Genomic DNA, 17,413 nt, shown 5'->3' on the forward strand with positions numbered 1-17,413 from the left:
GCAACAAGAGAGGCCACGACAGTGAGAGGCCCGTGCACCGCGATGAAGAGTGGCCCCCACTCGCCACAACTAGAGAAAGCCCTCGCAGAGAAACGAAGACCCAACACACCCAAAAATAAATAAAAATAAATAATTTTAAAAAAAAAGAAATTAAATGAGAAGGGAGGAAAGAAGCCAAGACACAATAAGAATACAGTAAGTCCCCTACATATGAACCTTCAAGTTGTGAACTTTCAAAGATGCGAACATGCCCCTGTATGCCACCTGTCGTACTGTACCACTGTACTTTTCAAGGTACTGTACTGTAAGATTAAAAATGTTTTCTTTATTTTTTGTGTCTGTTTTTTATTTATTATCTGTGTGAAAAGTATTATAAACCTATTACAGTACAGTACTATATAGCCAATTGTGTTAGTTGGGTACCTAGGCTAACTCTGTTGCCCTTAAAAACAAATTGGACTTATGAACGTGCTCTCAGAACAGAACCTGTTCGTATGTAGGGGACATACTGTAATAATTTCTTGGTTAATTAAAATTATCATTGATTGTAATTATCATTATAAGTAACACATTAATTCTTTAAAATGTGCCGGAGTTCCACTACAATGAAAACTATAAAATGTTTCCAAGAGAAATTAAATGAAACCTAATATGTGGAGAAAAAGAACTATGTTTAGGGATTCTGAGAGACAATATTTTAAAATATCAATTACTCTAATTGATCTACACACTTAATCCCAAAGTCCCAACTGGGTTTTTTTGTGAAAATCAACAAGGATATTCTAAAGTTTATATAGAAATGCAAAGACATATATAAAATAGAAGACAATAGCAGAAATCCAGAAAAAGATTTTCACCTATAGAGTCACTAATTTATACAAAGACACCCACACAATTAAATGTGGAAGGAAATAATGGAGAAACTGGATATGCATTTAGAAAAAGTACACTCTTACCTCTCCCAAGTATCATAAGCAGAAATTAATTCAAGATAGAGCTCAAACTTATATGTAATGTGGAAGCTAAAACAACTCAGTCTCTAGAAGAAAACACTGGAGAATATCATGAAAAGTTATTTTTAAACAAGACTCAAAAAACACTAAACATATTTGAAAGAAAATTGACCGAGTAGATTTCATCAGTATTCAAATTTTTAGTTTAGCAAAAGACACTGTTAATTAAATGAAAACGCAAGGAAGGCCTTTTCCTAAGAATTCAGGTCCAGAATATATAAAGGACTCCAATAAATTAACCAACAAGTAAACAAACAAACAAAATGGTCAAACATTTGAACAGCCCCCTCACTCAAATGGCCAATAAGCATATGAAAAGATGCTCAGCACCATCAGTCACCAGTGCAATGGAAGTTAAAACCACAGTGAGATACCACCACACCCCCATGAATAACTGACTTTTAAAAAGACTGACAATTCCAAGTGTTAGAGAAGTTGTGGAGCAAATAGAACTCCCATTTATACTCATGAGAGGATAAATTTTTTCAACCCCTTGGAAATACTCCTGCAGTTTTTGACAAAGTTGGATACATGCCTACACTATCATTAAGAATTTCCACTCTTTGGTGTATACCCAAGAGAATTAAGTGCAATGACACATACAAGAATGTTCATAACAGCTTTTTCGTAACTCCAAACTGGAGACAACCCTAATTTCCATCCTCAGGAGAATGGAGAAAAATATTATGTTTTTTTGTTTTTGTTTTTGTTTTTTTTACAAATAATGGAACTTTGTATAGCAATAAAAAGAACACACTTCTGATAAACAAAAACATTATAAAATCTCAAAAGCAGGTTGAGTGAAAGACCAGACACAAAGGTGTACATATTACCTGATCCCATTTACATGAAGTTCAAGAATAGTCAAAGCTGACCAATGGTGACATGTAAAAATAATGTTAACTTGGAGTGGGAGAATTATTCTGTATATCTCAAGCAGCATTATGATTTCTCAGAGATGTGAGCATATGAAAACATAGTTATATATTTCTTTAATGCATGTATATGTGTGTACTCAGAATTTGGCTAATGTCTCTCAAAATAAATTTCTTCCTGCTGCTTTTTTTTGTCTCAGACACAAAAATCAAATAAATGTTATTAATGCAAATAAGACATGAGAAGATCTTCCCTGAAAGGTGACGGCATGTCACTCTGAGTAAAGGAAAGCTTAAGCAACATGGTAAAGTAAGAAAAGTTTGTCTTATTTCCACTAGCTTCAAACTCAGCAATCACCTGTTCCTTCCCTCATTCCTCCAAAAGCTGTTTCCATGGGTCTCTTTATATTCTCTCATACACCTGATTTCAGAAATGAATCTCTTTATCAGTTACATCTTAGCCTGAAATTTTATCAAGATGAACTTTCTCAAATTTAGTATCCTTGCGTGGGCAATACCAAAAAGATTTTAGTTATCATTAAGCACATGATTGTTGCAAACTATTTCTCCTGATGATTCTTTATTCTAATTATCAGTTATTCTGGACATAGACTGCATAGGCTAATTTAATACAGTCTACCTTCCTATGAAAGAGAAGGCTACCTTTGTAATTACAACTCACCTATTTCCTGACTGGTCCTTTCCACTCTGACAAATTGCTGTGCCCCAATACTTTTTATCATTACTTTTATCACAACTGTGCTCACTTCTATGTATTCTTTTTGTTCTGGTTTCTAATCCAGTATTTTTGTGTATTCAGATTCATCTAGCCATCTAATGCCGAGATTTTGCTTGTTTTATATTTAAATACTTATCATTTAATTATTACTACATTTAGATTCAGAAAGAAAAGAAACTCAGTCTATTAACCATATATCATGAATATAGTTCATGATATAAACTAAATTATTAATCTTAAACTAAATTATTAAACTTAACTATTAACCTACATAGCTTTAAAACAAAACATACAATTGTTGTTCAGACATTTATATTATTATGGGTTTTACTAGATATATTCAATTAGCTATATCAGATCACTGTATGTATTCTAATACATTACTATTAATATATAGATAATATATTACCATTTCCCTAGGTCTGTGAGGAATTAAAGTTAGTGGACTTTTTTCCTAGTTGCTTGTTCCCTATTTCGTAAATCTCAAGTGATTATATAACATTGTACTGGAAACTAGTAAAAGTAGATTTTACCTCTGGCTGTGTTGCTAAATTGCCATATGACCTTGTACAAACTACTTCGTGTGTGAGCAATTTTTTAAAAATTAGCCTAATGAATCCACAGTCATATTCTATTCATTTCATGTTAAGAGAATGGAAATGCCCCTCCAAAAGAGAATGCTAGTGAAAGTACTCTAAAAATATGCCATATTTTTATTTACAAATAGTATTACATTTTAAAAGCCAGAGTCAGTGAGTATTCTATATTAAACTCATATTTAAATATATATTGGTGGCTGGAGACAGCTCAGTTTATATATTTTTTACATATGTGATATCAATTAAAACCTAACTTCTAACTAAGAGGATTTCATCTTTAGTATCAATATAGGACAAAATACTAGTTGTACTTAAGGGAAAAACAAGAGTTATTAGCAAATTTACTGTCCTCATTTTACCAGCTCAACAATAAATATTTGGCATTCAGTATCTTTCCATTTTTATTTGAAATATAAAGGAAATATATCTCAACCAACATTTCCATGAGAAAAAATGTTGATTAATAAAAATTATGTTTTTATTCAAAAACTAGTACTTGGGTGTGAGTTATAAAAATAATGGAATTTTAAAGTTTGATTTATCTTTTTAAATGAAATCAGTGATAAGGGAATATCTTCATTCCAGGAGCCTGAGCATCAGGGAGCAGCAAACTTTAACTGTAAGATATTTACTTAATTTCTCACTTCTTTGTGAGAAATATTTTACTGTGATTAGATAGAACGTATACTACTAATAAACTAAAAATATCACTAATCATCATATAATTGTGTGTCCATGTGTATGTTTGTGTTCATGTTTTGATTGCTTTGGCTTGTTTTGGTTTCTTTAGAGCAGTCTAACTGTATAAAATTATTATAGAAATTACTCAGTATGATGGTAAATTTTATGTGGCAACCTGGCTAGGTCATACTACTTAGTTTTTGATCAAATACCAGTTTAGATGTTGCTGTACAGGAATTTTTTAGATGTGATTAACCAGTAGATTACCTTCCATAATGTGGATAGGCCTCATTAAATCAGCTGAAGGCCTTAAGAGAAAAGACTTAAATACTTAACAGAAAAAGGCATTGTCTCCGACTGCTTTTGGACTAGAAATTACAACATCAAGTTTTTCCTGGATCTTCGGTCTGTTTAGTCTGTTGGCCTGCCCTGCAGATTTTGGATGTACCAACCCCCCAAATCTTTCTTCTCTCTCTTTCTCTGTCTCTCCCCCTGTCTGTCTCTCTCTCTCTCTCTCTGTCTCTCTCTCACACACACACGTATATGCATACACACATTTCCCATTGGTTTTGTTTTTTTTTTTTTTTTAATAGAATCCTAATACACTAATGACTAGTACACAGAAGTCTGCTGGAGAAAAAGAGAGAGATAGAGAGAGAGAAAGAGGGAGATGGTAATATGTTTAATTGATCTGTTTCTTTGTAGCAGGAAGTATTCAACATTCACAGTTCAGTGTGCAGAGGAAAAACAGTTAATATGAGGACACAACTGATTGTAAAATATGTTTACAACATTGTAAACATTGTAAAGCATTTTCATTCCAATAAATTCTTATGGGACTAGTATAACGGACATTTAAATAAGTTTTCCAGCCAAAGTCAAAGATATCAAAAGGCGAAGTCCAATACTTCAAAAAAGGAAAATAAATGTAACACCAGCTTTTTTTTTTTCCAATACAAATAAAAAGTAAACAGAATATCCTTATGTCATAGCAGCAGGTAACTGCTTACTATGTATTTTCTAAAAATAAATATTCTGCACACATTGATAATTTATATTTTTGGGGTATGAACATCTGTTGTTTAATCATTGTTTTTGCAGTAAAGCAAATATAAAGCATATTTAACCTTAATTAACTCATTAAGGGGAAAGTAGCCAAAAGCATAAGGCTTCTGAGAACACTGATTTTAACCCCATTACTAGGAACAGAATAATATCTTGTTCTCTTTATAGCTGTGTTATAGGTCTCTGAGTAATTCAATTACAGTACGGCACTGAACCACATATGCAGAGCATTAAGTGTAGTTAAGCTTTCCAGTCTCTAGAGGTCTCTGCACATCACTTTTTCACTCACTGCCATCCTTGCATCCTGCCAACCTTTCTAAAGCAAGCACTTCAACAATGTGTAGGCAGAACTGCTGCTCTCCAATAAACACACACAAATTCTTCACTTATGTGTCTTGTCTCATGCTTGTATCTTATATTACAAAAAGAATATGAGAATGTAAGAAGAGCCAAAAAGATTCGAGAAGAAAAAATTGTTTTCTGCCTAATTTTTTTCTAATCACGCAAGGAAAATCTCTCCTTCCTGTAATTCTCTCATGTATCCCTAGTCTGAAATTGTTTCACCTAAACCAGGTGTTTCTAAAAGTGCACATAGCATTTTAATTCTCTTAAAAATTATATACAGTATACAAGGGTCAATTCAAGTCAACAAATGTTATTTTTGATTCTATTAAGTGCTTTAGGATGGGAAAGCCAAATAAATGCCACATTTTTCTGCAGAAAGCATCCAGAATGCAACATGGATGTTGATTCTCACACTTGAAGATGATCAACTCTTTCATCAATATTCCCTTATCTTACTAAACTAGAACTGTATGGCATCAAAGAATAAGACTTGTGTATAAATTAGCATTTGCCACTGTGGGTCAAATCCTGAGGACAGGAAATAGAGACCCTCCTTCAAGGCCTAAGTTTCATTTTGTTTAGTTTCTTTAAAATATATCAAGATGGATCACACTTCCTCCTTGGGAATCTGGTTTATGAGGAAGTTTACACCACTTTGTGTGACTTGCAGAGCAGAGCATATCTATCACTTGGGCACATGGGCCAGTAGCAAGCAAGTAGAACATTTTGAAGTAGTGGTAAAAAGAATCTCAGTCCACATATCACTTGTCTAGCAGGACAAGTGATATGACTAATAACAGATTAATATCCAAAATATATATACAGCTCATACAACTCAATATCAAAAAACAAATAATCCAATTTAAAAATGAGCAGAAGATCTGAATAGACTTTTTTTCCAAAGAAGACATACAAATGGCCAACAGGTACATAAAAAGATGCTCAACATCGCTAATTATCAGAGAAATGCAAATCAAAACCACAATGAGATAGCGCCTCACACCTGTCTGAATGGCTATCATCAAAAAGACTACAAACAAATGTTGGTAAGGATGTGGAGAAAAGAGAACCCTTGTAAAATGGTGGTGGGAATGTAAATTGGTGAAGCCACTGTGGAAAATAGTATGAAGGTTCCTCACAAAACTAAAAATAGAACTATCATATGATCCAGCAATTCCACTCCTGAGTATAGATCCGAAAAAAAAGAAAACACTAATTTGAAAAGATACATGCACTTCAATGTTCATAGCAGCATTATTTACAATACTCAAGAAATAGAAGCAACCTAAGGGTCTTTGAACAGATGAATGAATAAAGAAGATGTAGTGTGTGTGTATATATATATATATATATATATATATACACACACACACACATGGTATATATACATGTCTATATATATATATATATATATACTATGTATATATGTATATTTATTATATATATACACACACAATGGAATACAACTCAGCCATAAAAAAAGAATAAAATTTTGCCATTTGCAACAACATGGATGGGCCTGGACGGTATTAGCTAAGTGAAATAAGTCAGACAGAGAAAGACAAATACTGTATGTCATCACTTATATGTGGAACCTAAAAAATAAAAGCAATGAATATAACAAAATAGAAACAGACTCACAGATATAGAGTACAAACTAGTGGCTACCAGTGGGGAGAGGGAAGGGGTGAGGGGGAAAGATAGGGGTAGGGGAGTAAGAGGTACAAACCACTATGTATAAAATAAATAAGCTACAAGGATATATTGTACAGCACAGGTAATGTAATCAATATTTTATAATAAATGGAGTATAACCTATAAAAACTTTGAATCACTATGTTGTACACTTGAAGCTAATATAATATTGTAAATCAACTATATCTCAATAAAAATAATAAATAAAATAAAAGAAAGAAGTTTTCTTAGGGCTGTTTCAGTAAATGGTATAGTTAGAATTCCAACCTATTCAGTCTGTCTTCAGAACTTGTACTCTTAGCCCTTATAAACTACAATCTCTCAAGAAGATATACACTACCACTGATTACAAGAGGGGAGAAATGGGATCAACCAGTTGTATCATCTAAGGCAAGCATCTTTCCAAGTTCATGTATTAAGACCAGGCCAAAAAACCAGTGAAAAAACTTCAGAAGCTTTCTACATTACTACTATCTCTAACAGAATGCCTAAATACACTGAACTGTTACATACAGACTTTTCTCTATACTTGCCTCTATTATTTGGAGACAAATATTGAAGTAGTCTTCCTTTACTTCTTACGTTTTTATTTCTTAATCCAGAAGACATGTCATGGAAATACATAAAATATACATACATGTTTTTTATTGAATGGAATGGCTAAGGTAAATAATTAAATTATACCTTTATCTAGTTTAGGTGTTCCCAAAGAGACATTTGTACTGAGCTTTTAAAGTTATAACACTCTTATCAAATTTCTTCTTTTTTTTTTTTTTGTATAGAAGATAAGAGACAGAGATAGAGAGAGAGAGAGTTGGAGCATCCATACCTATTTAACCGATTTTGGTTGCAGGAAATACTCGACATTCACAATTTAGGGCACAGAGCAAAAAAAAAGAAAAAGTTAAAATGAGGACAAAACTGATAATATTTGTAAACTGTGGTATATCAATATTTTATGGACATTAAAAGTAAAATCATGGGTTTAGCCAAAGTTCAAATAAAAAATGTATCCCCTGCATTTTGTGAGACCTTTGACAACTCCCCTAAGTAGTCCCCTAGTCCTCTCACCTATTAAATGGGGCAAATAACAATACCTACTTGATTACATTAAGAGGATGAAATAAAATACAATCTTAGCAGAACGTTGGGCAATAAATGTTAATTTTAATCATGCTAACTGTGCTGATGATGGTGGTGTCTTACATCTAATATTTATAATTAAGCTTGGTATTTGTAATATGATGATTACCAAAATCTCTTATTCCATCCTATTCCCAAGATGTTATTGTTGATGTAAAGTCATCCTTTACATCTTATTTTACAATAAATAAAATGTTTACTTACATCTTATTTTAACAAAAAGATTGAGATCTCTAACATGGAGTTTGGAACAGGGCCCAGGCAAGGTCCACAACGCTCTTCCATAGCTTTTGTTCCTCATTTCTCTTCACATTCTGCTCTAAGTTAATGAGAACTTTAACATATCTTTTTTGCTGATGATCACTAAACTTAAAATTAAGTTTGATCCCTCTAATGCACCAAAAACTCAAAAGACAAAAATAAAGAAAATAATTTTCATCCACAAATCACTTAAATTAGGATTATCACTGTTTCTTCAGGCTCCAAACCTAGAAACACTCTCAAAAATCATTTAACTGGTAACACTCCTTAATTACTATATCCAAGTTGTTATAAAACTGTATTTTTTAATTAAGATATCCTATTTTATTTCATTTTCTCCAAACTAGTGAAACTCTTCATATGCAGTGCATTACTCCCTCACACATACAAGTTGAAACAATGCCTTAATTGGTTAACAACTATTAAAAACCAGATACCTAGTCAATTTTTCTTTCTAGGTATAAAGAAAAAGTACAATGTAAAAATTTAGTTCTCGGCTTCAAGGAGTTTAAAATCAAGGTACAGAGACAAAAAAATATCAATATTACAAACTACAAATGGAAGAGAATTTCTCAAAAACAAAAGTGAACTAAGGTAGAAAAATCTTCACCATAACCACTGAGTGGAAGCTCTTTCTAAATCTCAAAGGATTAGCAAAAGTTTTGATTTTGGCCTTAAAATATAGGTAGAAGATGGATAGGTATAACTACAGATCAAAAATCTTCCTGGAAAAGAATGCCATATAAACTGAAACAGGGTAGAAAGAGCAGATCTGTATGCTATTTAATTTTATCATTCTATTTTTAAGCAGATTTTAAAGCCGATGACCTCCTAGATAATTTTTAAACAAGGTCTCATAAATTTATTTTGGTATTCTCAGATTAAACTGATTAGAAAAATGAGAGCTAACATTGATACTTATAAAATAAAATTCCACTATGAATTAAAAAAATGCCTATGATGAATATAGTCCCTAAAATTATATTTGGGGAGAGATTTCTAAATTTTGTAATTTAGAAATTACAAAAAGAAAAACATAATCTGTCAATGCCTAAAAATTGCTGCAGATTTGTCATAACATGAATGTAGAGACCATATTTATGTATTTATAATATATGGAAACACTGAGACAGATTTCATCCAATATCTGCATGAATTTTCCTGAAAATATGCTAACATTTTAAAAGGAATAAAATCACATGAAAAGGTAGATGGCTGTATTTTAATAATCTTTTCTGTAAAAATGAATTCCACTACTTCATTCCTGTAGAGCCAGGATTTGAGAACCTATGTGTGAAGTTCATATCCTTTCCTATTCTGATGCCCATTATCTGGTACCATAGGGTATTTTAAATTTCTCTAGGCTAATCTGAGCAAAATATACTTAATGATCTCCACAAATTGTTTCAAAATACAGAACTCTGAATAATCCTTTATATTTTATTACTATCAAAAGCTATTTAAGTAGGTGGCAATCAATCATCAGTAGGATCTCAAGTTTCTACAACATTAGTCCTTATTTGTTTGATTTTGTTTTTGTTCTTACTCTTCCATCCTTTGAAATCTAATCTTTAGATAACCCATTTAGACATCTCTGATACTAATATTTCTCCCAGAAAATATGATTTTCTGTGCAGGCAAATTGGATTTCCAATGGTATTATTAATCTTTATACAATTTCCCAGGCTTCTGGCTCTCATTTCTTTCTCTAATTTATAAACACTTGCATTTTTCTATGTCTTTCACATACTAAAATAGAGCTTCTATTATAGATCATGAGCATTACTAAGGAAATGCAAGTAGCAGTTATCTGTAACCTTGTAATCTTTACACATACATACCCACAAAGAAACTGAAACACAATTTCTTAAGTTTACTACAGAAAATAAATAATTTGAAAAGACTATTTCAAAAAGGTTTTAAATTTTCTAATGAAAATGAGCAAGAGCAAGAGATGGGGGTGGGGGTAGGGTTAGTAGATAGGTGGATGGAGAGATAGAGACACCTACATAGATAAAATCAAAATGAATTACATTTACTTTTCATTTCTTTTTGTAGGTATTCACCCCATTTTCTTCTGTCTTTGAGGTGACAGAAATTTTGCAAAAATAGCTTTTGCTTTATTTCCAATTGTGGCACATATGGATAGTGATGTTAAAACAAAACACACACCAATGTTCCATGGATTTTGATATGCACCCTGTCCTCAACTGTTCCAGTAAACTAGAGAAGTAGAGCAAATAATACACATTTTATATGTTTTGAGATTTTTAAGCAATTTTTAGCAATTTTAGAAGTTAAGTAATTTTATAAATATATAAGAAATAGATTTAGCCATTTAAAAATCTCAATAATTGTTTCATTATAACTAAATCATGGTATATGTTTTTCTTTTCAAAGGTGAAACTTGTATATGAAATCAACATATGCTGAAATAATCAGGGTTTTTAACCTACATTTTAAACTTCTCAATAATTGTTTTTTTCCCTCTCCTTAATTACAGGTACAGAAATGCAGCATTTTCTGAACCCCAAATTCAGCTTCCCAAAGGGAAGTAACATAGTCAATCCTCCACTCTACTCTTATTTCTCTTGGTGAAAAAGAAGAAAGTCCATAATATATCTTCATTTTGGCATGCCAATATATTTTAAAATTAAAGAAGAGTGTATGTTTGCAAAGGCAGTGGTGCACAAAATGGATAATATAAATTAACTTTCTTTACATACACTAGTTATCAGTGACACCAGTATACAGTTATTCAGAGTTAAGGAATTATGGTTCGTGTAAATTGTTTGTATATTAAATGTCATAAAAGAAGCACAAGACAGCCTAACAGGTAGCAACTTCTAGTTGTCTACTTGTGCTACTCAATGCTGTAGCCACTAACCACACTGAGCACTTACAACGTGGCCAGTTCAAATTGGGATATGCTATGAGCATAAAATACACAATAGAGTCTAAAGACAGTACAAAACAAGAAAAAGAATGTAAAATATATTATTATTAGATTAAATATCTAATATTTAATCAATATAAAATATATTATTAATAATTTTATATTGATTAAATATTGAAATGATAATACATATTTTGGATATACTGGGTTAAGTATAATTGTTAAAATTAATTTCATCTGTTTAACTTTTTTATCGTGGCTGCTAGAGACTTTTAAATTACAAATGTGGCTCACATGTGGGGCTGGAATTATAGTTCAATTGGATGGTGCTGGTCTAGACCATAAGCCCTTTGAACAGAGGGGCCATTCCTGTCTTGTTTTAAATGATATCCTTAGTACATACTGTGAATGATCAATAAGTGTATTGAATGCATTATTAGTGAATGCCAAACAGAGCCTTAAAATCAGGCTAAAGACACCCTGAAAAATCTTTGCTCTCTTATTCCTCTACTTTTTTATTCTGAACTGACCGTTACCCTTCTGTGTTGTTTTAGCATCAATCAGGTTTCGATTAATACTTCAGTTTCCCACTTTCAGATATGCTAATACATAAATGCTTCCTTCCTTTAAGTCCTAGTCCCTTGAATGGCTTAGAGTCTCCTTAGACAACTAATTGTATTTCCTTCCATAGGGTGATATGCTGGATAGTCTCTTGTCAACTCAGCATCACCCTCAGCCTTTTCAAAGGCAAAAGAATGACATTTCCCAGAATCTCCTTCTCTGTACAGTTCCAAGTGCCAGGTTGGAATCTGTCAGTGAGAAGCACTTGCTCAAGATTTATAAGGCAAAAAGGCTTAGACCATTGTTTTCCCAAGTCAGTTACAGGAAGATGCATGGGCAGACTGAGGTTCAAAGCTGCCCCTAGGTAAACTTCTCTTTAAGAAAAAAATAAACTATGAGTGTAAAATGGCCAGGGCCCCTCCCACAATGTTACAAAGGACCTATGCAAGAGAGCAGTCCTCAAGTTCACACTTCATTAAGCCTCACTCTCAGTCTACCCCGGCACCAGCATCTCAGTCAGCAACACAGATGCAGGAGTAGCTCAAGAAATTTACCTGACATATTTATTTTAAATGATTTTAAACTCTTTCCAGATATTCATTACACAAGCAATATTAATCAGTTGAGCAGGTAAGCACTTCCCATGTATAGGATTACACACATGCACATACTTTTTCATGTACTGATAAAACCAAAGCAGATGAAAACAAATTTGAAATCCCATCACTTTATCTAGCCATCTGCCAGAAGTTGTGCCCACATAATTCTGATCACTCGTCTGTTGATGTGAATGAACTCTGTGCTCTTAATACTCTCCTCTCCTCTAAATTCCAACCTTCTTTGCCTACTTAAGAACATTGTTCCAGTGATTCATATTTCTTTGTGTTGTTTCAACTTTTCACCTCTCTACTAGTAATTCTCATGAATATTCAAACATGTCATTATTTCTCTTACAGATTAAGAAAACAAAAAAACTTGACCTCACTTTCTCCTTCCCCTTTATGGCGACTTGTTATGAAATGTTTCTCATACTCACAGTCTCTAATCTAACTGCCTTGTTCTCTTCCCATTTTCCTCTGAGACCATTCTAATGGCTTCAGTCAGCCATACTTCCACTAAAATTCTTTGTGTTATGTGGGTAACATTTTTACAAATCATCAGGGACTAAAAATATTGCTAAGTCTAATAGTCTATTTTCTGTCAGCAATCTACTTGATGTGTAAGCATTCTTTAAACACTTCCTTATCTGTTGGTTTCCTCTGACCCCACACCACTGTCCTTGGTTTCCTCTGACATCAGCCCTCCTTTATTGTCTCCTTGGCTGGTCCTCTCTCATCTTTCCTATTAGTTAATGTTGGAATGTTCCAGAACTCTCTCTCTGTTTTTGTTTGTTTGTTTTTGTTTTTCTATATACCCTGTCTCCTTGAGTGATCTCATTCAGTTCCAGGACTTAAAATAGCATTTCTGTGCAGACAACTTCAATATTTATAACTCCAGCCAGATTTTTCCCCTGAACTCCAGCCATATACATTTAATTACCAGCCTTCTATACCTACATACCTTCATAGTTAACTAATAGGCAAGTGAAACTTAACATGTTGAAAACTAAACTTCTCACCTTTACCAGACACAGCCGGCTCTCACAGCCTTCTCCCCCTTACACAAATGGCAATTTCATTCTTCTATTAAGTCAAAATCCTTGAATTCATCTTTGATACCTCTATTTTTTCACACCCACATCAAATCTATCAGTAAATCTTTCAAAAATAACAAGAATCCAATCACTTCTGATCACTTCTACTACTAAAAGCCACCATCATCTCTCACCTGGATTATTGCCATATCTTAAAACAATATCCTAACTGGTCCACAATCAAAGTACTCATAATCCATAATGATTCTTTAGAATATAATTTAGTGCATGTCATGTATCTGCTCAAAACTTATTGTCTTCCTATGGGACTTATTAGAGCCAAATGATTTTACAATGCCCTAAAGCTTACAAAAACTGAATCCCAGATGCCTTTTTGACCTCCCACTAATTCCTAACTGCCTATGTTTCTCCAGTCACAGGGCCTCCCTTCTTGAGCTGACTAGGCGTGTTCTGCGGGAGATATGCGTGGTCCACTCGACATATCCTCTTTTTGAGTATCTACCTTACAGTCTGACCTCCTTAATGTGTATGCCTCTGTTGCTTTACTGAGAATCAGAACTTAAATTTCTTCAAATCCATGGCATAATAAATTCAATGAAACAATAAAATGTTTTAAGTGCTTATTTGAACCTTGGGGTTTTTAGAAGACAGAATTTCTTTCTCCCCTTACTCATAAATCAACCTTGTCTTTATAAAAAATAATGTTAATAAGTGATTAGCACTAAAAAAAAAAAAAAAAAAAAAAAAAAAAATACTCCCACCATTGGGAAAGGCAATAGAACTGATGGATAAAGGCCAAGAACCACTGACAAGTACAACAAACCTCAAGTCCTGAGTACTTATTCTTACCAACAGAATAAAGTACACATGTACAAATAATGAGAAACATTCAGTCAAACTGAGACACACAGTATGAATAATTCTTTAGCTGAAAAGAAAAGCCACTTGAAAATATTTTTGACTACACAAATTAGTTGAGACTTGAGGCTTGTAGGAAAATTATGGTATAATTTTCTCGTAAGTATAGCTAATAAAAGAAGGATTAAGAAGTACAAATGGCATGGTGAGCTTAGCAGAACTCCATATAAATTAACTGATTCATGGGTTGAATTTCAGAAGAAAACAAAGCATCATTTTTTATGACGCACTACCCCATGTTGCGTATTGAAGGTGGAGATGGCGGGGGGCTTGTCTTTTGCAAGCATACATTAATGAAGGTGTAAGAAAAGCTCTAATTTCCTTAAAAATGGAAAGATTCTGACATTAAGAAATCAAAATAAAATCTGGTTTATGATAAAATAACCTAGGGTATTACACACAGTATTCTTAACTATTCATAATAAAACAAATGTATTTTGCATGTATTATAAAAATCTGGAAATGCAGATTTTATAAGAAGTTTATAAAACCTTATAATAAGTTTATGAAGCCCTACATTTTTGAGGATGAAGAGAGCAGTGAGATGGCAAATACTATATTTTAGTCTCTCTCCACGCATATTGCTTATTCAAGTAGATACATATTTTAGTCTTCAATAAATAAATGCATGCATACAGTAGAAATAAATGTTCTATTTTATTTATTTTAAAGATTTTTTTGATGTGGACCATTTTTAAAGTCTTTATGGAATTTGTTACAATATTGCTTCTGTTTTATGTTTTGTTTTGTTTGGCCTCGAGGCATGTGGGATCTTAGCTCCCCGACCAGGGATCAAACCCACACCCCCTGCATTGGAAGGTGAAGTCTTAACCACTGAACCGCCAGGGAAGTCCCCAAAACAAGTCTTTTAATCTTAATAAACTATCAGATGTGTTTTCACTCTTTTCTCTTCCTCATTTCCCTTTATCTTCCACTACATTTTTATTATTTGAATCATTAACATATACATTTTTCACATATTGCCAAGTGCAGGACAACTGATTTCAGAAATAAGAATGAAATAGCTTATTGCTCCCCAGTGCCAGTTAGCATAAAAATATAATAATAATGAATATTGTTCAGCCCATTCCCTGGTTTATTTTTCTTAAAGTAAATAAATTAAGATGGGAGTGTGTTTTATCTGAGGAAATATGTGGTGTCAAATTTATTCTCAGGGAAAAAAATAAAGGTCAGTAAAATACAATTATTTTTAAAAAGCCAAGATCCAAAGTAAAAATGAAAGTAAACTATAAGGAACTGTTTTTCTCGTATATCCAATCTAATTATTTGTTTATTATGAATATAATTTTTGAAACTATACATCATAAATTTACAAAGGCACTGTTCATAAGACTCAGAGTTTGGGTAAGGCTTTGCTTTTTAGGTTTGGCCTACTCATAAATAGTGTGTGCTAAGCAAGTGAATGGCAATAGTCTATTACATGAAAAAGAACGTCAAGTTGTCTGCAGTAACACACAGTCAAAATCAAAGGAAGTATATGTTCTGAGTTTTCTGGCTATGTTCCGAATTTATAAAGGAGGCTAATGAAGTACATAAGTGCAAAACTAAGACCTACCTTTGCATTAATGTAGAATATTGAACAACAATGGAGATATAAAATAATGGGGTAGACATGGAAAGTAGGTAAAATATTTCTGAACCCTCAAGCCATTTATTTGAACTGGAAATTTAATTGAAAGGGAATCATCAAGCAATTTACATCCGAAGTTTTATAATTTTTATTAAATCTAAGCAGTAAATTGTTGAGCATCTATTAGATGCAAAGTCTGTTATTAATCAATGACTTAGAATCAATTTATGCCCTTAATGATTTATCCCCAAATGAACAGACTTGTGTATCGTCATGAAATTCATTTTGAAAAAGAGCTGTAAGAAAATAGCAAACAGGTGATTATGAAAGGATAAGGGAGAAATTCATTTTAACTGAAGATTTCATCTGGAATCCAGCCAATCCAGGTTTCAGCCAAACAGTGAAAGATCTTGAATACCAATCATGTTAGGATGATTGGGGTTTCTTCTGTGCACAAAGAGGAAACAATAAAAATATATTTGGGTTTGTGATACAAAAGGTTATCTGCTTTAAATATGTGAATGTAGAGGCACTGTCAAAATAACGCAGAAAGACAAAGTAGAAAGTAGATAGCTCAGGAGATAAGAGTCAAGGTGAGGATGAGGATGTGGAGAAAAGAGAACCCTACTTCACTGCTGGTGAAAATGCAAATCAGTGTAGCCACTATGAAAAACAGTATGGAGGTTTTACAAAAAATTAAAAATAGAGCTACCATACTATCTACCAATTCCATTCCTGGGTATTTATCTTAAGAAAACGAAAACACTAACTGGAAAAGATATACGAACCCCAATGTTCATTTCAGCATTATGCACAACAGCCAAGAAATGGAAACAACCTAAGTGTCCACTGAAGGACGAATGGATAAAGAAGCTGTGGTATGGTATGTATGTATGTGTGTGTGTGTGTGTGTGTGTGTGTGTGTATGTATGTATGTACGTGTATGTGTGTATGTGTGTATATCTACTCCAGTGTGTGTATGTGTGTGTGTATACATACATACATACTAGAATATTATTCATCCATAAAAAGGAACGAAATCTTGCCATTTTCAAAAACATGGATGAACTTTGAGGTCAGTATTTTAAGTAAAAAAATTCAGACAGAGAAAGACCATACGATCTCTCTTATATGTGGAATCTTAAAAAAGAAAAAATAAGCTCACAGATACACAGAACAGACTGAAGGTTATCAGAAGTAGGGTGAGAGGGGTGGAAGATATGGGTGACCTGTTTTGTTTTTGTTTTAGTTTCAATAAATTGAATTTTTAAAAACACCATAGTTTGATAGTGTCAGCTAAAATATGCAATTAAGTTTTCACAATTTTCTTTTTTTTTAAATTTTGTTAGTCTCAAAAGACGTAAGGGAGCAAATGAA

Source organism: Balaenoptera physalus, assembly GCF_965194825.1.
Source record: "Balaenoptera physalus genome assembly, chromosome: 5".
In the NCBI taxonomy this organism is placed as follows: Eukaryota; Metazoa; Chordata; class Mammalia; order Artiodactyla; family Balaenopteridae; genus Balaenoptera; species Balaenoptera physalus.